Below are 23,885 nucleotides of genomic sequence, written 5' to 3'. Positions count from 1 at the left end.
TCGAAGTGCTGGGAAGAAAGCATGTAGTAAAAAATAGACAGAGGATAAGAAAAATAACAGAAATAATGAAGATAGAAAAACATCCAATAGAAGAAACTGAAACAAACTAAATCAAAGACCCTGATCTTGATGTACCAAAAAATTAACGAGGAAAGAGCCAAGTTTTCACCATTTTCCTAAATTTCATATAACCTGATTCTTGCCTAATATTCTGTGGGAGAGAGTTCCATCCTCTGGCTGCAGCTACTGTAAAAGCTTTGTCTCCCCATTTGGCTTTATGTGTGCGAGGGACCTGAATCAAGTGAGCTTGGGAAGACCTCAAGCTTCTTTTAGGTACATGCAGGAGGAGTCTGGAAGTCAGGTACCGTGGTCCTATTCCATGAACTGCCTTAAAAGTAAGGCAGAGCGACTTAAACTGGATACTCTGCGCCACTGGTAACCAATGTAATTTCCTAAGACTCTCTCTAACTGATATACATCGTGGGACGTGGTGTAGGTCCTTACCTGCCCTTACCAGTAATCCACTTTCCAACACAAAGCTCATGTGCTCCACTCCATTTCTTGTGATGTCGGGCCAGGTAAGAGCAGTGGATGGTTATAGTTGACTGGATCTACAACTCACTAACATGTCCTACACATTTTTTTCTACCCTGCTCTTGTCGCCTTTATTCCGTCTGTATGGCAAGAAGATTGTTCCTTTGCACGTGCAACAAGACAACCTCCTCTAGTCTCTGTCGATATAATAAGGCAACTGATACACAGAGAGATTTGCCCAGGATCACACAATTCTTTCAAATTGATTCTTCAGAATGCAAACCACATTTCGAGAAGCTAACTGTCACTAGGTTACATCTTTGAACCTCATTCCCCTTGTGTTCCTTTTTCTATCAATGATCCTACAGTAGGTGTACGGTGAAGAAATTGCATGGTAGAGTAGTATTGGCCAGTGGATCTGTGGACATCCATTTGTAAATACCTCCAATTAAACCATTGTACACGTTTCCCAAGTTTCACACGTGAAGCAATCTTTACGCTATACAGTTATAAAAAAACACTGCTGGTTGAGAAAGTTACAAAATTATCATCATGGAACAACCCTGAGTATTTCTCGACAGCGCCACACAAACATCACCCTGCATTTTATCTTGAAAACTTGACAGGTATCGAATGAAAGCTGCAGAGACCTCGACACTGTGGCTCCACAGAGAAGGAATCATGAGGCTTTTGCTTGGTCTTTAAACATGCTTTCTGCTCTCATAGAAGTGTCCACCAATCCTGAAGTTTCTTGCTCTTTTGTGTAGCCTGTAGTACTATAAGAAATGGGGAGCAAAGAATATTGGCAGCATTAGTACAAGCTTCCCTGTAACCGAGAATAGGTACGTGGCGGTAGCAGCTGAGAATATAAGATCCCATCACACAAAGAGAAACCTCAAAATAGAGCAACTGTGCAGAGTTCCTCAGACACAGAAAAAGTACAGTATGTCTTTTTGTAGTACAAGCTTCTCTTATATGAAGGTCAGGAATGGCACAGACAGCTGCACTGCATAGTGCGCCACACTGAGAGAACATGTATGACATGGGCAGCTGCAGGTCAAACCTGTACCGGGTCGACAGACCAGGGGCAGCAGTTCTCACCCAGTGCACAATTCCTCACATAGCAAAGTTTCAGAAAGTGCAGGAGCGCAAGCTTCACTCCGAATGTGTGTAAGCGTGCTGTGTGAGTGTGTGTGTGAGTCTATGTATGTGGGAGTTTGCCACATCATGGTGAGTACTTAATTATGGTTTGGGATTTGTGTTGTTAGGAGTGGTGATGTGTTTTCTGGGTGGTGATGTTGTGTTTCTTTAATGGTGCGAGCTTGTGTGTGTCTGTGTGTTTGTGTGCTGGTGAGGTGTGCAGTGTGATCCTATGATGATGTGAGGGGGTGATGAAGTATGGGGAAGATAATTTTCATTAAGTTTGTATATCTTCTTTTTCGCTGCTGCTGGTTCTTGCTGTTTTACTTTGACAATGATGTGTTTGGTATAACTGGGTCCAGATCATGTCTCTAACACTTCCTGCTGATGGAGAGGCCATGGCCACATTGGAACTGACACATAATTCTGGGATTAAGAACATTATGCCTCTCTCCGTGAGGGGGTGAACCTGGAACCACAGCTCAGATGGGTATGTTGAAGAACAAGTCAAGGGCAGATGGCGGAGGAGTGGGACAGGCACAAGACCTGTGGGGACATTGGGCCAGAAAGGAACATGGAGATGGGTAGTGGTGGCAGCAAAGGAGAGAGGCAGGGAAAGAAGTGCAGGTACCAAGTAACGTAAGAACAGGTGAGGGACCGTACCAAGACCTCCACCTAGTAATAAACTAATTCACACTGGTTCCCAATCTGTCATCCTCTCCCCTGAAGGATCGTACTTATTTTATGTCCCCCCACCTCCACCTTTCCAGGAGACAAAGCAGAATGAGAACTTTCCTGCGATAGAGAATATAGCAATTCTCAGGCCGTATTTATTTACAACCACATAAACACGACATGAAAAAACATCATCATATTTTACCATATGTTTCTTTTCATCCTTAATTTACAATACTTATTTACAACATGCATCTCAAATCATCTCAAGTCATTTAATGGGGAACAATCTTGTACACAATTTCAATTCTTTAGAAGGAGTCATGGTTGACCACCACCCAGGCACCTGTGGCATCAACTGTAGACTGGGGGCCATGTTCCCCACAAACAAGTTACACTTCACAAGGTGAAACTCACCTGCCACCTCAAGATGGAGGGGGTGCGGGCCAGCATTAAACTGTCCCCCAAAACAAATCATTCCAGAGCCAACCCTAAGAATTGATCCCCCCTGGCATCCGATGAGGATGGTCCTGGGCAACCGGGCCATACCTTGGTCCCCTGGTGCAGACTCCATCCCCCTAAATCCCCACGGCCATGTAATGGAGTACCGTGGGGGGGGGCTATGGACATTCACGGTAGCGGTCATCCCGAGCCCCTTTTCTACACCCACAGCACCGCCACCCTAGTTTGAGCCAAAAGGCTTCTGATTCCGTCCTGAGTTCTCCTGCACTAGTATTCCCTGATGCCAAGGTTGTCCACCTGCTTTGTGCCCAAACATGACTCCTTTCCTCCCACAGGCCTGGATGGTTTCCCGACCAACCAGCCCTCCCCCCAAAGACTCAGATGCTCGGTGCTGAGAGAGTCCCTATATTGCAAACGCCACAGGTTCTCAACAAACAGTACATGTCCGCCCTCTAACAGGTGTACTCCATCCTTGTGAAACATTGCCTCCCCACGAAGGCACCCGTGTGGAATAGTTCTCAGCATTGACGTATTGAGAAGCCGTTTCATGCGGCTGTTCAGCCATCTGACCGATTTGTTAAGGCCCTTTGTTGAGCGCCCTGACCTCCGTATCTGCCTAGGAATGATATGGGACCATGCTATGATAGCCCCTGGAAACCTTTTTGCTTAACCAAGAAATCTCCACCATCAACTCCTCAAACACTGCTCTTCTCCCCATTGTTGGCAAATCATTGCCTCCCACGTGAAGGATGATGTGCAACGCCGGCGGTAGCGGTAGGCCATCGCAGAACCTCCTCGATGAGCTGGCAAAGACTATCAAGGTGCAGACCACCTCTTGCCATCCAAAGAAACTGGAGACCTGCGTTCTGTGTCCGACTGCGATACCGCGCCCAACGCATGGAGGAATGTCCAATAACCCAAACACTGGCTGGAGCCATGTGCTCAATGGAAGGCTGAGAGGTGCTAGGAACAAAAAGAAGAATCCGTTACACATGTCATCATTGGCGTGTGCCAACAATTATTCCTAGAACCTTTGAAGACGTACATAGCGCTTATAGCAATCTGACTTCCACCTCCCAATCCCCTTGACCGTCTTAGCATTGAGCCTTGCCCTCACAGCTGATGTTGCCACCCCTATCCTTAATGAATGGGAACTAAATTTGCCCTGCATGCCAGTTGCCAGCAAGGCTTTGCACAATACTTGGGAAAACTGACACTTAGTGAGGGGGACCCCAGATGCATGACCCAAGAAGGAGGTGAAGAAACCCAGGGACGAATCTGCAAGTACCTGTGATCTGCACTTACTGGGCAACCACGGAAGTCACCATCCCTCCCCAGGACTAACTGCTCACCTCTGCCCAACTGGTCTGTCTTTGAGCATGGTACAGTAATTACTGGATCCCTCCCCTTCCAGAGAACATGAGCCACCAAAATCCCACAGTGAATGTCCTGCTTGGACCTGGCCGTAAGCTCTGAGACTCGAAAAGCTCCATAAAAGGCAAGCTGAGAATAGGGTGGCCTCATAGTTGGAGTCACATATCCCGACCAGGGTTCCCAAGATCTATTCCAGCTTGTCCACGTCAATGGGGCGCCGCTGGTCTGGAATAGTTCCTTCCAACCTTTCCCATCCCTTGAGTGTCTCTCTGATAAGTAAAGACCGAGAATGATCTGCAGACCCCCCAAATTTAGTTAAAAAATGGCTATGGCTGAGATGTGACGCCTGGCACTCGTGGCAGATTTACCCTGACTTCGCAAGCGCTCAAGAAAACCCAACCAATTACTCAAGGAGCCAGGCTGCACGAGAGGGTTGGTAGAGGTGTGTGTTATGTAACTATGGAATGCATCCTCATATGCCATTCTTGTTTTTGGAGCAAGGCTGGCTGCCACTAGATCAGCCAAGGGTGAGTTCAAGATTTCACAGCTGTCCCGGGAAATATGCAGGCTCCAACTCGGCCCCTAGGTGGAATCGCCGAAACTCCTGTAACTTGAAACAAGACAATGTATCAGCTGCGTTACTAAAAATACCTGCTACATGCCTATGAATATCAGCTCTTTTAACTGTCTTAACACCCTTCTGCATTTAGCATGTTGAAAATTAATACTTTGGACCACCGCCATGTTGTCAGACCAAAACCCCACAGATTGATTGCGAAGTTGGTCAACCCATATGTGTAGCACCACGACTATAGGAAATAGCTCAAGGAAGGTGCTGTTTTTAACCAACCTGGATGCCTGCCAAGACTGGGGCCACACCTGGGCGCACCACTGGGTACTCAAAATGGCCCCAAAACCACTCATACCTGCATAGTTGGTAAATAAACTGCGTTCTTGATTGGACCACAGTGGGGCTGGCCACAAAACTGCCCCGTTGAAGTCCTGGAGGAATGCCAATCAAATCCTTAAGTCATGCTTACTTCAGCAGACAAACTTGTCCTATGATGTTTTTCCCTCAAACCAGACATAGTCTGAGCAATAGAGTGTGAGAAAGGGCGTCCCATTGTAATGATCCTCAGGGCAAAATTAAGTTGACCAACCAACTGGCGCAGGGTGACTTTCTTGGCCGCTAGGCAGGCTTCTATGGAAACCCGAAAAGCAAGGACTTTATCCAGGGGCAATCTACACTCCCCATTCACCGAATTGATTCTGATTCCCAGGAATAACAAGGATGTGGCTGGCCCTGTCGTTTTTTCTTGAGCTAAAGGAATCCCAAAAGCAGCCATCAGGGACTTGGATGTAGTCAAAGACCTAACACACCTGTTCCTTGGAACAAAAAGTCATTTAGATAATGAATGACAGCAGATGCCCCTGAAAGTTGTGTAAAGACCCATTCCAAAACGGTACTAAATTGCTTTAAATATGCACAGGAGACTGAACAACCCATGGGCATGCATTTGTCATAATCAAACTTCCCTCTGAATTGGAAACCCAACAGATAGTAATCAGTGGGGTGAACTGGCAAAAGTCTGAAGGCTGATTCTATATCTGCTTTTGCCATGAGTGTCCCTGGACCCAGTCCCCTTAGTAATGTCAGGGCGCCATCAAGAGATGCATACTTGACTGAGCAGAGTACTGGATCGATTGCGTCATTCACAGAGGCTCCACGTGGAATTAATCAGAGTCCTTTTTGGGAACCAAACCCAGGGGAGAGCAGACAAAACCAACAAGTGTGGGGCTGTCAAATAGCCCTGCAATCCTGTTCAAGCCCAATTCCTTCAATATCTTGCATTCAGCTACCTCTTGCACAATGTCTAAACACCAATTGTTTTTACACAATTCTGGGCTTGCACCCCTGAGGCTGGGATCCTAAAACCATAGCGAAAACCTTCATACAACAGTTCATGCCGTGAGCACAAATTAAGCCACGGGTTCATAGTCAAGAGAGACACAGGTGAAGGATCCCCAGGGACCAAGGAAAGATCACCATCATTGCTGCCCACTTTCTTCTATTGACTTCTTGAAACATTTGAACTCAGGGTGTCCTGCCATACCGCAAAAGGAGCAATTGTGCTTGAGCTGGCACCATTGCCAATGGTTTTCCCAAGGGCTGTGTGCTTTGAAATGATTAGCTAAACATAATAAACGTCAGTATGTGATAATAAGTTGATAAATACAAAATTCTCCTGTTAAAATGAAATACCTGACATGAACGCTATAGGGGGGGGTCAAACATTTGGTGATTGTGAGGAGCCGTCTTGAAAAGGTTGGTCACCCAGAATTGATAGGCTAGTCTATTGGCCCCAAGCCTAAAGCCAAATGGGAAGGCATATGCCTGAGAACACCCAGTGCATGAGGCATATATAAGGAAAAAAGAACAGCCTCAAACATTATTACTCTTTCATTTACATACGATTAGGGTTATCACCTTACCACAAGAAAAATTATGGACAGTTGTTGAAGCTTGAAGAGGCTGAAATTGCCCAGACGTGAAACTCAATAGCACTTTAACAAAATAGTGCATTATTTCTAAAATGGATTTCCGGACTTCGTTACTGTTTAATTGTTAATCGGGGATCATTAGCACAGATGTAAAACCCATTTAAGAATGCTTCCTGCTTATTTAGCTCTTAGGAGTATGTACGGATAATGAGGTCTTAATTCTGTACCCAGTAAACCTCTTGTGAGGGAGTGTAGTTTCTAGGACTCTTTGTAGCTCTTCTCATGCCATTTACTGGTAGCCAAGATGAGAAAAGAGCCCTGGATGTAACAATGAACAATACTATAACACAAAGGAAGGTCTTCATTTGGAAATTGTGTCACGCGTATCTAGCCTCTGTGTTCCGAGTGCAAGCCTACCCTGGTAGTGTCAGAAACGAAAAACAGCCTCCGCAAAACCTGCACTTCTGAAAAACGTTGTCAGTTCCCTAATATTAAGTGGTAGCCAAGCAACACCCGACTGGTTTCAAAACTGCACAATTATGCTTTTTTTGCCTCAGGGGACACAGGCCGAGGTAGCTTGTCCTCCAAAAGGTCTTCAGCTAGAGCTGGCTCTTAGGGGTAAAAGAAAATACCAGATGGAAAAGAACAACTCGGGGACTTGGAAACTAAGGGCAAAACACTGAAAATGAAAAAGGTCTTAAACGTGCTCAACATTATTTTGTTACCAGTAAAGTGGAGCATAACAGTAAAGAAAGGTTTCCAAAGGTTGTCCGAGCCTCTGGAGCCTATTTAAAAGGTGTGTAAGGAGGAACCAGCAGGTCAAAATCGAGGTCAATGGTTAAATCATGTTGTGCGCTTCTATAATTGATGTGTAACAGAAAGGTAATACTCTCCCTGCGCTGTGTGAAAAATGCCCCAAAGTTGTTTGCATTTCCTGTTCTTATGAGGCAGGTGCTTTACCACGTCCCCATCAACATTAATTTATTGGAGGACCAGAAAACTAGAACCGGAGATTTAAAAGTTATAAAGTACACCACCTATGGCCTTGTTGACCCAAGAGCATTTAAATGATGAAATGTCAAAACCAAGAACAAAACTGCATCAAAGCTTAAGCTGCAGTTGTCTCCCTAAGCAGCTCTAGAGCCCACAGGCAACACCTTCCCCACCTCACCTCTGTTCCTGCACCGGCCGCCTCCATACGAGGTCCCCGACAGGGCAACCAGTGGCACCTCCAAACATAAAGGGAAAAGGTTATTACCCATCGCTGCAGCTGGAGCACATGGGAGGCAGCCTTCCACTAGGCCAATGGAGAGGCTTAACCCCCCCAAAAAAAGAATAAACCCGGTCTGAAAGGGGCAAAGGGTGCGTCCGCAGTCATAAAAAAAAAAATTCCTCCGGAGGTGGTCCTCAGGGGCAGCCAGGGTCAAGAAAACAAGATAACCTGATTGGGACTTGCTGTCCCTTTTAACCCTGCCTGGCTGCCCGTGCCAACCATCCCAGGAGCCCCCAGCATGCCCCCATCTACCAATCAGCTCACCCCATGGGGTGAGCGTGAATTTATTTTTAAATTGCGCAGCGCCCACAGTTGGGCTGCCACCCGAGACCAGTCCGATCCGGCCCGCACATGTCCTGGGGGCGCGCTATTCCTTGGCCTATGCCTTGGCCACCCAAGATCACCAATATGCTCGAACAGCACACTGAGAACGCGGCTGAGGAAAAGATACTGAGAATCAAGGTGACAGAATGGAACAGGCTAAGGGAAAAACGACAGATCATCAAGAAGGACCATTTAACCCTATTAGGTGGCACTTCAGATCACACCACTGGCAACAGTGCTTGATTTTGAGCTTGTAAAACTGTCTGGTTACCATTGTAACATGGTGAAGCATCCATTTACATAACGAGGATCAATGCAAGTGTACTGCACTGAATGGAAGCTCTGCCATCCTTGCTTTGCAATGGAAGCACCTCATTGGTAACAATGTGTGATAGATTCAGCTAACTCCTACCAAGTGATCTATTTCTTGAAAAATGTGATCCAATAGTTTACTTATTATTAGGTTAAATATGCTAAAATGATACCATACCTTGTCACAGGCTACCTGCCAAAATATACTGCTAAATTGATTCAGTCCCAGACATAAAAAATCAAAAATGACAACCTCTTTATTGGGGGATCTGAAAAGACGTTTTAAAGTAAAAAAAACACCTACAAGAAACTGTTACAAACAAAAGAGAAAAGTAAAGTGCTGAATAGGCAAAACCCTTTTTCCCCATTTTTTGAAAGTACTAAAAAGAGAAAGTAGAGCTCTTCAGACTTTGCACAAGAAAGGCAGACCAAACTAAACAAATCTGGGTCAGAAGCTGGGTGTATGTAATTTAGCAATAGCAATAATGACAATCTATAAAGTGTTTCCTAACATGAAGTTGAATCAAGCTGAAAGAGAATAAGAAACTGGGGCCCAGAATTACTTACAAGACTGCTCCACTTTTTTGGTGCAGGCACGCTGCAAAATGCTAGTCGAGATTCATAAAGTCTCGCAAGGGCGCATCGCCATGCGTGGCTTTGTAAAAAAAAAGTAATGTAGTACCTTGGTCTATGTTATGTTACACTGCATCATGTAGGTGCAATATGGGTGGGGCATGGGCGTTCCTATGCATTCACCCATGGATTTTGATGCAAAGCCAGATTTACTAAAGGCAGTAAACCTGTGTTTGTGCCAAAATGGTGGGCCTACCCAAGAAAGATGTAACAAGGAGAAAAATCTTCATTTCTCCATGTTACTTCCTCTTTACGTGTGAAAAAGAGAAATATGTCTCTAATGATTGTTTTTGGGCAGGAAGGTATCTGTTCCTGCACAGAAACAAGCCTGCCAGTAATGCAGGCACCCTTGCAGCTTGGAAGAAGGGTTCTTGCGCTGGCGCTGAAGTGCTATGAGAGAGTAGAAGTAGGCCATATTTCAGTAGATGTGGTGAATTTCTGCTCTCTCCCTCTCACACAATGCAGCGAAGCAAGTTGCCTCACTCCCTTGCGTTGTGTGAAAGGTAAGTAAATCTAGGACTGAGATTCCCAAGGAGAGTTTCTGTGATGAGGCAATATAGTGGATCTGCATTCCACGGATCGGCCAACCATGACGCCATAAAACTGAAAAGCCAGATCTCAGCCTTGAAGTTATAGCAGGTTCTAAACCAAAGCAGGACCTATTACTTCTGGAGCCGAGCACCTGCCCGACCTCTTGGTAAATGAATAAACACAGACTTCTTACTGGCATTGCTTCCAAGTACGAGGAGCCCACTTTTATTATGCTGGACCGGCGGCCACATCACACCTCCCAAAAAAACTGTAATTCAACAGTAGCAGTCAATAACAAACTCGAGGAGCATGTAATGTATGTCCTTGTCCTTCGCAAGCCAAGGCGTTTCTTAATTTATTAATGTAAGGAGTTTGTAAGCGATTACAGTTTGCAAAACTGGCCACTTCAGAGTAATGTGAGAAAAGGAAGTTCGGTGGAGCAGAGCAGGAGAATGTTAGGGAAAAAAAATAAATGGTATTAAAAGACGACAGAAAGGGGTTTACACATTTCACTTAGGCCACGGAGAAACATTTGAAAGAAGGAACGTGCAAACGTGCCTACACAAGTCATTAACGTGCAGGTAGTAAGGTATTCCAAAGGCGCAGACCTATCCATTTCAGTGACGAGTTGCACATGTGCAGCTTGAGAGTCGGGCTGTACTTGAATGATGGTTGGAATTTGCTCTGATTATGTGACTGCACCCCATTTAAGGTTTCGTACTTCGCAGAAGGTGTGACACTGGAGATGGAGGGGCAGAAGCAGTGTTTTATGTGGGCCTGGTTGCAGCTGATGAAGAGCAGCACACATTTATGGGGACTGAGACATATTGTTCATCATCAAAATTTGACCCTCTGTAAGAGAGGGAAAAGCTTGAAACTGAACAAAGAAGGAAAATAAGAAGATGAGAAAATATCAAAAGAGAAGAAAGCAAGGGTGAAAAAGAACCTGCAAGAGTGAGCGGGAGTGTTTATTTTTGTGGAAGAAAAAGGCATCAGGTGTAATCCATACTAAACGTCCTGGTGGCATCTTTATGAGGGGGCTTGTGTGTGACGCCGCGAAGACCTGCGGCGTCCCACCTGTGGGCAGTCAGATCGGCGGTCTGCATCTCAGACAGCCGTTTCTGCCACGGGCCACTTTTCGGGTTGCAACCTGTTTTTAGGGCCAAAGCTCGACCTGAAACTTTCTTTTTGGGCTCTGTTTCATGCTGCGCCCACCTTTTACCCCCTAGATTTTCTTAAATGTTTTTTACTGTTTTTCTTCTTTTTTCTTTTTCTTCTTTTTTGTTTCTTCTTAGCCATATTTTCTCTTTCCCAGGAGTCTGTGTTTCCTTTCCTGCATGCCTTGCGCCCTACCTTTTATCCTATGGCTATTTTTCCATTTACTATAATGTGGCTTTTCCCAATCCAGGATGCTGTCTTCATTACGTCCTGCATGTCACTCCCTGTTTGTCAATATATAAGCACAGTTGGTCTTCTGTTCCTTGCGTTGCAAACACTTCCGTTGCGGATGTGCTCCTTGCTCATGTATCCTGTGATTTTGGAATTCACCTGCTCTTCCCTGTCTGCAGTTTTTGTTCCAGACTTTTTGTGCCTTCCTTTTTCTTTTCTTTTTATCTTTTTCAGGAGTTCCTTGATCTGAGGTTTTTCTCAAGTTTGGATTTTGTCCTCTGGGGCTCCTTCTGGAGGTTACGGCCTGCTTGGTGTTCTATTATCAGCAGCACCGTGGCTACTGGAAAGGGTCGCTCCAACCTTGGTCAATCCAGAACAAGCAAGAAACCTGGTGGTGCCCAGAGACTGACAGATTACAGCGGTAAGAAGCATTCAGTTTGTGACATTGTGTCGTGTTTGCGCCATGCAACATGTGCGCACAAGCCCCAAAGGGGATTTATCAAGCCACGCAAGGCCACTTCGCATGACCCTGAGTGGCTTCAAAAATCTGAAGTAAATCAATGCAACACAAATTGTTGCGTTGTCTTACCCCATCCTTGGAAGGCATTCCATAAGCGTTGTGTGGGTGTTCCAACACTACCCTCGTGGATTTTGCTGCATTCCCAGATTTACCAGAACTGGTAAACATGAAACTGCACCAAAATGCTACGCATTCCCATGAGAGGGGTAACAAGGAGAAATATGTTTATTTCTCCTTGTTACTTCCTCTTTCTATGTGCTCTGCATTTTGGAGCACACATAGATAGAGGAATGCTTCTCAGGGGATTGTTCCTGTTCAGGAAAGTGCAAGTTTTTAGGGGCTATTAAGGGGCTGCTGCATCTTCTGGAGCCTCCCACACCACACTACCAAGCCGTTGGTGGTGGTGCTGCCCATTTTAGGGCCACCAGAAGAAAGGAGGATATGTACACTCCAGCCTGATGGGACATTATGGGGCATTCCATAACCCTTTCAGTGAATAATTAAACAGCAACTTTGCCACAGGCCTCTTCCTTTGTTTAGCAGGCTCATGCCACATTCTTGGGTTTGGATTTATTCATCTTGGGTGCCCTGGTTCCTGTCTGAGGTTTTCATTGGGGTCACAGAGGGAACTCCAAGGCCATCACAGCCCCTGCCTGCTCCCTACACGCCTTCCTTACCAAGTGCGGATGGCAGTATCACTCTTTCCAGCTCCCACCTCGGGCGGGTAGCCACCAATGCTCTTCTTGACTCCCACCGCAGTAGGACCAAAGTGGCATGGTTTTGGCTGCCGCTGGAGGCGGGGCCAGCATTGTGGTCCCTTTTGCCGCCACTCCCGCTCTAGCCAGACACAGGCATGGGAGAGGGCAATACACACAACTTTGGCTTCTTCTGCTGTGTCTTTGTCCCAGGGGATGGGTCCCTGGGACATCTTTGTATCAGGCCCCAGGGTTCAACGTGCCTTAGGAGGATGGCCCATGCCTACCCCTCACCCCATAAATCAATAAAAACGTTGCACCATCCCTGGGCCATGCCTACCACAGAGATAATTTGAAAAACTCAGATGGAGCACCACACTTTTGTTTTTCTTAAGGTCAGATCTTTAAATCTGGATATCACTGGCCTCTTTGGGATGATTTGTGGCTTGTTTTGCTTCTGATGGCCAGGCCCAGCCACCAGAAGCATTTTCTTCAGAACTCCTGACTTCTAATTTGTGCTTTGCATAAGAATGTACTGCTCCCAGTGCCTGTCCTGGCTTCTGCCTGCACTCCTGAGGCTGTCTTCTGCTTGAGGTGCATCTTCCACAGCCCCTTCACAAACAGGAAGCAGAACATCTTGCATGATACACTCCCTACACCCCATGGTCTCCTGGCTCTCTTGCAGGTCCCCTGTTTGCCAGCAATGAAGTCAATAGAGAGTCACCTGAAGGCCTAGGGGAACCATCTAAAGTACCCCCAGCAGATCCTTTCCCCCAACTCTTCCTCAATAGGCATAAGGGGGCCAGAGACATGGGCCATGGAGAGACCCATGCTAGCCCTGGGGGTCATCTGGAGAAAATAGCCTTAGTCTAGCCTTGCTGGGCATTGGGAGGCTTCTCCTTCCAGCTAGGTATTCTTTTTTTGTCATCACTCCCAGGTCTTCTCCTCTGTCTCTCCCTTTTACAGGGTATTTTAAGTGTAGGTAGAACGTTTTAGGGACCAGGCACCCCTGCCAATACTACAATACCACAACATCTCTTCACTCCTGCCAAACCTCCTGCACAGCATTCTGGGGCCATTCAAAATGGAAACTTCAAGTTGATTCTGGTAAGAGCTCAGCTCTGCCCCATGATGACACAGCTGCCTGATTCCTTCCCACCAACGTTTAAAGGGCAAGGCCCTCCTCCTGTGTTGGCTCCAAAGGCCTGGGCTTCCTCCTTTGTTCCAGTAAACTTGAGCTGTTCTGGTCCACGTGTAGAGTGACAATCTAATGAACAGATGCAGATTTCATCCCCTCCCCTCTCCTTTGCCAGAAACAGAGTCAAGCACTGTTGATTGGCCTTTTGTTTAGGGAGACCTTACATCCCCCTGCCGAGGAGGAGAGTAATTAACTTGACCTAGTATGAGGAACAAAGGCCTGGACTATGATTATGAGCTGAGCCAGAGGAATAAGTAAAATCCGGCCAGCCAATTGGATGCAGATTTTGGTTATAGGGGACTGCAAATTCAAACTTGATCTGCATGTTCTGCCCCAGTTTGGTTCCTTGCTGGACCCTACAGCCCTAAGTGGAGCAAAACTGTACTTTAGGGCAGAGTTTGCCTATATGTAAAATTCAGTGGAAACCCCACAGATTTTCCACTAAACACCACAGACATACACTGTGAACGGTAGCTCATATTATAAGGCTCACCCCAGGTCAGTATCAGTCTTTGCAGAATCCATTCTGGAATAGTCTATCTGTGTGCAGATACTGGGCTGCGCACAGTGTAGTTTCACACTCGCAGCCTGCACGTGTGTGCACATGTATTCACATATGCATGCAGATGACCATATGTATCCAGCACAATGTACCTTACCACACCTGCTAGCGTGCTGCCTTATTTTAAAAGGCAGACATTGGAGGTTAGCATGCTCCATCTCATTATTATGAATTGAGTGAGATTCAGGTAGTGAAACTCACAGTAAAACTAAAAAAACTGGGTAGTCAATTGCGAAATATCCTGGTGGACTGAATGGCCTGAACCCATTTGCTAGACATCCCATATCAGGCTGCAATTGTGAGATGTCAAGAAGCGGTCTCAGTATGTAGCTTGTTGAGACCTTCAATGGTGGACTGAATTAAAGTTCTGCTTTGGCCAGTGCTATGTGGCTGGTTCCTTCAGTTTACTGGATGGTTTGATGGGTGGTTTATTGCTGTGGATTAATACAGTTCAGGCAGACCCATAGCAGATTTGTCTTATTCGACTGTAACAGTGTCAAGCAGTGTAAGGGAAATGCAGTCAAGCAATATAAGGGAAATAAGAATTACAATCAGCTGCCCGACCACTGAGCATTATGATACTGGCATTAGTGTGGGTCACAAAGGATTCATGTTGTATTGTATTGTAATTGCATTTATGTAGCACTTACGACCCCTGACAAGGTATTGAAGTGCTTTACACTGTGCAGCCTGCCAAGCCAGTCAAGGACAGTGGAGGTTTTTGTTTTGTTGGTTATTTGTTGATTATTGGGATTAGCCTTGTGCGCTTAAGGGAACAATTCCATGCATTTACTGTAGTTTCTATGTGGTAGATTTTATTAATAGGAGGTAAGTTTGATCGTGGGAGGGGGGTTTGTGAAATTATGCAAATGGTTGGTGCTATTAGTAGATGATCTACAGGAAATAAGGTATTGTTAGATTGCAGGGGTATGATTTTTAAAGGAGAGGTTGTGATCTTTGAAATTTGCTGTGGGCAAATACCAAGAATTATTAAGGCAAACATGAATGCAATTTAGTAGGCTTTGTTCAGAGAGAGGAGGCTTGAAGAGAAATGAAAGGTAAAGAGAGGTTCATTTGAAAGAAGAGGAGAGGTGACAATTAGAAGTTTTAAGTCAAGGTCAGTTTTCATGGGAATGCACAGGTGTTTTTTTAATTTGCATGCAATTTTAGGATGCAAAACTGTGGAAAGAAACATTATTTGCATGTGAGACAGTGCAACATCAGATACGTTTGATAAGCAGTAGAATCAAATAGATAGATTATCCCCTCAAAGGCTATCACTAAATCGCTGCTTTAGCAAGAAAAGCTGATCAACTCAAGGGCACTAAATGTAATGTAATGGCTGGATGCATATACAGGAAATATTCAGAGATTTAGGCTGCACTCAAAACGGCAGTAACCTCATGAGCAGCCAACTTGAGAGAGCATTCAGAATAAATGATGCATGCAAATATCGAAAATGAGACTCTACAAAGGCTGAAGCAGATGAAAATCAAATTTACCTGGAAAATCAACTATAGTGCAACATTAACAGGAATGTGACAACATTTTTAGGCTCAGATATCACTGCGCTGATAGAAAAGCTTCAAGTGAAAATGTATTTTTAAAAAATCAAACTCCCTCAGTATTTAAGGAGTAACCTGATAAGATTAGAATTTGGGCTGGAAGGTCAAAACTGGGCACATATGGGGGCTTTCCTGAAGTACTACCACAAATTAATGATGGCACCTACTAATACTCTGAAATCATTTCTTCGTTACATCTTCGAAGCAAAGTCAAACCCATGGTCACAATACTTAACCACAGCATTAAAAGGCCTACAAATCGACCAGGCCGTGCTGACAAAACTAGCACAGTCACAAATATCCATCAAGGCGATCCTGAAAACACAGATAAAAAATCCTTTAACGAGCATGAGATCTGGGTTAACTGAATAACACAGCAGTACAAAGAGCGGTAGCGGCATCTTATAAGAGTTATACACAGCATCTGTCACCCCAGCCCTACTTAGCTTGCACAATCAGGAAGGCCTGTGTGACAAAAATTTCGTTTGTGAGATTGCTTGGCCTAAAAATAAAGGAACTGAATCCAAACTGGCGCTCCCTTACCAGTATAAACTGTTGCAGACTTTGTGGCAATGAAACAGAGACATTTATCCATTTATTATGCTGCTGTCCGGCACTGCTGAACGCACAACGCACTTTACTAAGACCTCTCTTCCTCCGCTACAGCATAAGATCTTGCTCTGAGGCTAGAATTTTGGTATTTACTCTAAAAGAGCCAGTAGAGCTGGCCAAATTTGGGAAATATATTTCACAACTGCAAGCAAAATTAAATGAAAACTACACGTCAAACTGATTTAACTTTTAAAGTGTTTAACTGATATAAACTAATATCTTATTTTTAAGTATGACGCAAGGAATATACCAAGCCCTGATATCTACTGCTGCACCTCTTATTTTTCCTTTAACTTTATTAGGCCTCAATTTTAATGATTTTACAAACCATGAAGCATGATTATTGTTTAAACAGTGGCACACTATTTGTATTTTTAGCTGATGTTTGTAACTTGGTGCATTATATGTTCATTTTTGCAATGATTTTAAGTAATCATGCAATAAAGCTTATTGTAAAAAAAGAAAAGGTGTAGATATCACATTTCGGAGTAAAAACACATTTAAGTGCAAACTCACCCCTGGGGCAACAGCAGCAAGATGAAAAATCACATTTATTTGGAAATCAACCTTAGAGCAATATTAGTAGCTCTGTGAGGAGAGAATTTTAGGTGTAAAAATAAATTTTGGTGAAAAACCCACTTTTAAGCGTGATAAAAAGTTAGGTGCAAAAACTACTCTTTGTACAAAGTATGCAGGAATGTTCTATCACATTTGAGTGCAAACTATCTAAGTTAGATAAAATATGTGCCAACAATATGTCACATTAAATTGAAAGGGGGTGCATCAGCATGCCATCACATTTTGTTGACATTGAGGTGAAAACTCACCCTTGTTGCAACATCTGTGTTTCTAAATTTAAATTACATTTTGATGTAAAATCACATTTAGGTGCAAATCACTTTTCTGTGCAAACCCACATTTAAGTGTAAAGTCAGTCCTTGTGCTGCATCAACAGGAATGAGAAAACACATTGAGGAGCTTAAATGTGCCCTCACTGCAATGCATGGATGCTTTTCTTAAACTCTATGCACTGCAATCAAAAGCACTCTTTAGAAAGGTCTGATTAATACCCCTCAAGCCTTATCTAAATTGTGAATGACTATTTGTTCAACTAATGGCTGAAGGGAGCGCCTATAAACCAAGGGCTGAAAGGAGCTGACACACAACCTTTCAGTGCATGCAGTTGGCAATGGTGACATGAGCTCTAGCAGATGGCTAAAGCAGCCTTTAGCCAAACCTATATATATTGACATCCAGATAAGTATTGTGGATAAACATCCCACCACTACCTCTACATACTCACAGGTTTTTTGTCTTTCATTCTTGTAGAGCATTGCTCAATTATAGTGTAACAACCGTTGACTTCCATCTTAAGTCCGCTAACTAAACTCTAATTCAGTCCTAAAAAGCATCAAATCAAACTTCGCCGAGCTTGTAACCAGCATGAAGCAATGGTACACTGTCTCTGTGCCCTGACATTACCCCCACGGGCTACATCACACAAAAATACATCCCCCTCAATGTGAACCTAAAAGAATATTCCACTGTATCTTGAGGCGAATCGCTGTAATTGTCTAACCAAAGCATATTCTAGAATCATTCAAAACACTGAAGAATGAAAAGAAGCAAAAGCTTCATGTTGATGCAGACTATGGAACACACTTCTATGAACTGCTGCTTTAAGACCAAACCATCAGTTCTTCCGAAAAATAGAACAAAATACTGTTCTGAACAGTGTGCTAACTTCCGGTAGTCAACATATTTTCGGTTGGTTTAGTCTGTAGAGATGCAACATGCATGTCATTTTTTCTTTCATTGACTTTTGGTTATAGTTGTTCTGAAAAGCAATGGCAAAACCAATAGGTCTTGACAATGGAAGAGCTATTGGCTTTGTCGATTTGTTTCATTCACGTGGTACAGCAGCGTGGCTGCTCTACAGTATGGCTGAAAGGTAAAATACCATGACGCAGCCAGTGCTCACCTCAAGAGGCAGTGATCGTTTTACTTAGTATGGGATTATTCTCTGCCTTCACACAAAAAGTGTTTAATTTTCTTATATCTAAGCTGCGATTACCTGTGTTGGCCCTGCCTGAAGACAGCATCCAAAAGGCCAAGCAGAACAGGGAGCACAGAGCCATGTGCATCTTTGTAGCATTTTGAAACTCACTGGTGCGAGTTTTAGGAGCTTTTGTTCACTTGCAGAATAAGAGGGGCCAAGCAACAAAGGGGGAGGGTTTGGGGAGTAGACAGGGAAAGCAACAACAGGGAAGGGGAGGAGGCGAAACAGACAAGCTGCAATGTGGGAGGAGGGCAGGGACAGGGCATGCAGCAATGTGTAAGGAAGGTGTTGCAAGTAAAAGAATTAAAACGTACCTTTGAAAGCTGCGAGTAGTGGAAGGACACTGGGCAAGGCAAGCAGTACTTAGGCCATGCCCCAGGGTAGGAACAAACACACAAAGAGGAAGAGAAGCCGGAACTTGCTGGCCAAAGTGAAGCATGGAAATGTATGTGACAATGAAGCCAAGCAATGGTAAGCAGTCGATAGGCTCTAAGTCTCCCCTGTAATTAAACAAAGCCCATTTCAAGAGTTTTTTTTTTTTTTAGAAACAATAGAATGTCGCAAGCGACAGTGCATGTGCTTGCGAGGGCAGACTCATGGACCACAGTCCTATGTACAGCAGCAACCTATTGATGACTGTTGCAGCAGATATGCTAATATGAGAATATGCTAATGAGTTGCGCATAATAACTAATGAGAAAAATTTGACATTAGATTAACAGTAATTGAAAATAACGTGTAATGTGCAAAATGTGCTCACGAGGGTGGTCACCATGTGTGTTAACAGTACTAAAATAATGAGAAATGCTTAGTAATTGTACTAAAGTGTTATAATGAGAGATATAAATTTATTTTATGATGTTTCATATCCTTAAATTAGCTATACTAGAGACCTACTCTGCACTGGGCCTTGCTTGCTTAAACGTGGAGCCGCAATGAGCTGCCGCAGACTGGAACTGGAGAAAAGAGACCTTGAACTGTACGGAGTTGACCATGAAACACTGCTAGAAAAATCTGCAAACTCACCAGCGGACAGAACAAATTGATACAATTATGTGTAGAGTAGGCTAAATGTACTTTCCCAGGACTTGAACAATAGAGCTACAGACTAAGAGTTGGGAGAAACAATTTTGTTACCCGAAGAAACCGGATGATGTACTCATCGACAAGAGGACCAATCATGTTAATGGAACTTGACTCTCAAAATAATGTAGACAAGTGGTAAAGAAAAATTATAGGTTAGAGTCATAACCTCTGATATGGTTGACCAATGGGCAAACTGTGGGACGGACTGAGAGACCCTAATAAAAAGTCATGACATGAGGGGAGAAATAAGAACGCAGAGGTGAAAGTTGATGACGTCAGGAGACGCTGTCCAAAGTGCTGAAACTTGGGCTTGCTGTCTATGAGCCCAGTCTTGTTTGATGACTGATGACCTGAAGACAAAGTCTGACTCGTTGCTGATGTATTTTGGATAGGTAGCTATAACCTGACTGACTAATGAATACTTTTTCTTTCTAGGTGCCAACTGCGCTGTTTTAAATGTTTTTCTCTTCTAGGTAGATTTTTCCAAATTGATGATTTTTGACTAAATTGTTTTAACATGAAGACCCACATGCTGATGCTAATTTTTAGATAGGTAGGCTGACAAGGGTGACTTAGAGTGACTTACACTGACTGACTTATTTTGCTGAATTATTTGCTTGCTTATGAATTGCTATGCTTTAACGCTGGTTGCATATTAATAAAGTGCTGACAATTCACTGCTTATGTAGCTAATAAAGATTTGGAAATCATGATATTGTTGAATAAAGGTTCATGAATTAGAATTGTAACTATTAGGGAATAAAACGAACTAACTTCCATATGGGTGATGGTGGTTTTTCTGATTAGATTGGTTCATGGATAATTATAGTTGATTGGATTGATTTGTTGTAACTGTCTTTTACTCGCTATACTTGACTAGGATACCCTATGCAATCCAAAAGATTCATCGACCTATACGCGTCCCCTTGTAAGTTTACTTACTAAGTGCAAGGCGCGCTAGCATGACAGAAAATTACCGCAATCACAGCTACTTTCTTTACTCCACACTTCTTTTTCCCACTACAGTGGGTCTGTCTTTTTGTCTTATTTCTATATATATTATATATTTTGTTACAGCATCCTAGGGTCCTGTCTTTCCAATTCTTACCAACAACTGTGTTCCATTGTGCAGGTAACCCCACAGTGCTTAGAACTTTTTGCTCATAAATTACTCATGGTATTCATTATCTAGATCCCATTTGCTGCTTCTGCCACCACAGTCTTTTTGCCCATACTTCTGAATTCCCAATACAGGTTGTATCCTGTAATTCTCCAGCAGGTACACACGTTCACATTTTCTTTTAGCAAGGTGTGGACCCCTCACGCATTTTTACTCATATTTTGCTTTTGGCACCTGTTTTCCAGTCCCACAATTGCCTCTCTCTCCACCCCGGGCCCTATTCTCTCATCTTTGAGCTGACAACACTGAACATGGACACACTTGTTGAGGAACATTATAATAATTAGTTCAGAAGATATGACCATTTTGGCTATCAACATATTTAGCTTACCATCACAGCTGCACCAGATCCTTATCAGCTTGCTTTCTTATTCTGGGGACAAATGAGCCTATGTACCTCTTTGTCGCCCTAATCTGTGCCCCCCTGGATTAGCATCACCTGTTACATATTGTATTTGTAATTCTACACGGTATTTATATAGCTCTTACCACCCCTGACAAGGCACTGGAGCACCTTGCGGAAAGTATTATGCCATTCAGGAAGCAAAGATTAGAAGTTAATAGCAGACTAGAAATGTTTTTTACTTTTCTGCATTAGTTGGATTAGGTTTATGCTTGTTTTTTTGTGTGTGTTTAGTAGAGTGTAAAATAGGGATAGGATCGTGGGAATGGCTTTGAAAGGGAAAGTAGTAAGTTGCTTTTGTAAGTAATCATTGAGTGAGCCTGTTAGTTGGATGACATGGCTATAAAAGGAGGGGAAATTTTGAGAAAGAAGTTTGGTGGTTCATAGTATTCACCAAGGTTTGGGATTAGTCAGAGATGTGAGGGATAGGACAAAGGTCTAAAGGAGTTCATTATAGCAAAAAACAAAAATGTTGTTATATCATTTGTTCTTGACATTTCTTAAGGTTTTGGTAGCAGGCATAAACTCCTCTATGTATGCACCTATATGTACAGAGATTCAGCAATTATTAGACTATGTTACAAATGTATCTTGGGATGTAATATCCATTCTTCCCCTTCTCTAAATGTACCTGCTTCTAACAGGAAGTATAGTTCAATGTGCAATGACACATTTATAATGACAACTTTAACTCTATGCCATGAGAAGCATAGATTGTCATGTCTGAGAATACTGTTGTAGTACACTACTGTGTTGTGAGTATAGTTCTCAAGTGGGGAAGAGTCAGCTCTCAACTAATATTTTGAAGTTAAGATGGTTGTCGGTGGATCTTATGTATGAGGGTAGTGAATTCTATAGCTTGGATGCTTCAACAAATTAAGATGTTCCACTCATGTTTTTTTTCTTGTATGTAGGAAGGTTCATGTGGTGAGCCATTCACAAGACTAGGTTCTTTTGTTGTATATACTTATTGATTTTCTTCCATATGAATAGTAGTACTTTGACATGTATTGCTTTGTGTGTGATACAAAGCAGCTTGAAGGTGGATCTTCTGGCAATTTGTAACCAGTGTAGGGACCTCACATCAAGGGTGATGTAGGTTTGTGGCTTTACGTGTAGAAGGAATCTTTCAGCAGCATAATGTTCTCATAGTTGTCAAAGGTGAGCCATGATATAGATCATTCGCATAATCAAGTTTATAAAGGACAGGGGAGAGGGTAGCTTGAATCTTGTGAGGCGATCCCAGGTGCAGGAAGATACTTCATTGTGAGAAAGCTATATTTGGCTACCTTATCCACTTGTGCATTCATTGACAGGTTGGTGTCCATGGAAATTTAAAGGTTTTTCATTTACTCACCCATATTATTATAATTTTATATTTCCTTTTTTATGATTTTTTTTTATCATGTATTTGCTGATATTATACAGCCTTGAAAAAAGCCCCAGGCCTGCGACCTGAGTGGGCAAAACAAATTTTGGCTGCTCTTGTGGAAACATTGCTGAATGAATTAAGAAAACATGAGAAATAAAATATAAGAAAGGATAAACATAAAGAAACCAGCTCAACTTTGTTTTGTTTACAGTATCACCATCTATGACAATATTCGGACTTTTCCTGCAATTCTTCCTAATTGATTCAGATTCTTGTGGGCATGGGGTATTTACTCACATGTAGGAAATGTCAAAAGTAAATTCAATATATTTCTAGCCTTGTCCAAGAGGGGGGGGATTCCCCTTTCCTATACAGCCCATTTAACTGCACATCTTCCCAGAGGCTGCATGTCTACTTCAGTCATCCACATCTTATGTCTTCCTTTTGAACTTTGTTTTGTAATTTGAAGGTTTTTAGGTAGATTTGCGGCTAATTATTTCCTATGGTTATTGTTGCATGTTCCCTTCCACTAGGAACAGAACCAGTAAAACAATATATGACTGTGCACAAAACAGTGGTAAAATTCCTGTCAGTTTGTGCACTAATCCCTTAGTACCTAGCATTGCATTCCTTTTATGTTGTTTCTCACAAGTGGTGCTAAGAATCGTAGCTCTTGAAGAAAAACACAGGCACTTCAGTGTGATTGATGCTCCTTATACCACATCTGACCCTGAGGTTCTTTACATGATAGCAGTGGTAGAAGTACGCAACACATTCAGAAATACTACAAGATGTGCACATATTATAAAACAGACAAGACTCAAATATATATATGGACTCTCATTGGCTTTGTAATGAGTAGGTGGAGTCAGAACACCCTGGATTGAAGAAAGTAAGCCATTGTTACTCAATTTAGGATTTAAGAGAGGGAGAGAACTCTCAAAGCTCTAGGAAGCTATGAACGACTTCTCCCACATGGGCGCCTGGGATTGGGAAATGAAGTATAGGTGAGGCAGCATGGTGTACAAACAAGGGTTAATATCTTCTACGTCAGTAGATTATGCAGAGCGTGAATGCATTTATTTAAGGGTGTACCAACAGACACGATTACCCAGGGTTGTTCTTTAATCCATTTCTGCGCCTACTTGTCCCAGCCATGCAAACCATGTAAAAAGAAAAACTCACCATTTTTAGATCAAAGCCTACCAGATAGCACTGCTGTCTGGTTTTCTTATGACTTCTTGAGGGCTTCTGAAGGCTTCCCCTGGTATGCATTTTGCCCATTGCTTGCTATTGGCTTTGTCATTTATGACTCACAGTTGCTTGCTTTCAATTTGCTGGCTTTATTTGCTTTAGTGCTGTCTAACTTGAGTTCATCCCTTCCGTGACCATACTTCTTTACTATATCCCTCTAAGTATTCGCTCTCTGTAAACGGACCTTTAAATCTTGTTCTTATCTTGTTACATTTGCTGTGCATTCAAAG

The sequence above is a fragment of the Pleurodeles waltl genome, chromosome 8 (assembly GCF_031143425.1).
Source record: "Pleurodeles waltl isolate 20211129_DDA chromosome 8, aPleWal1.hap1.20221129, whole genome shotgun sequence".
Taxonomy (NCBI): domain Eukaryota; kingdom Metazoa; phylum Chordata; class Amphibia; order Caudata; family Salamandridae; genus Pleurodeles; species Pleurodeles waltl.
Note: the sequence above shows the minus strand (reverse complement) of the source record.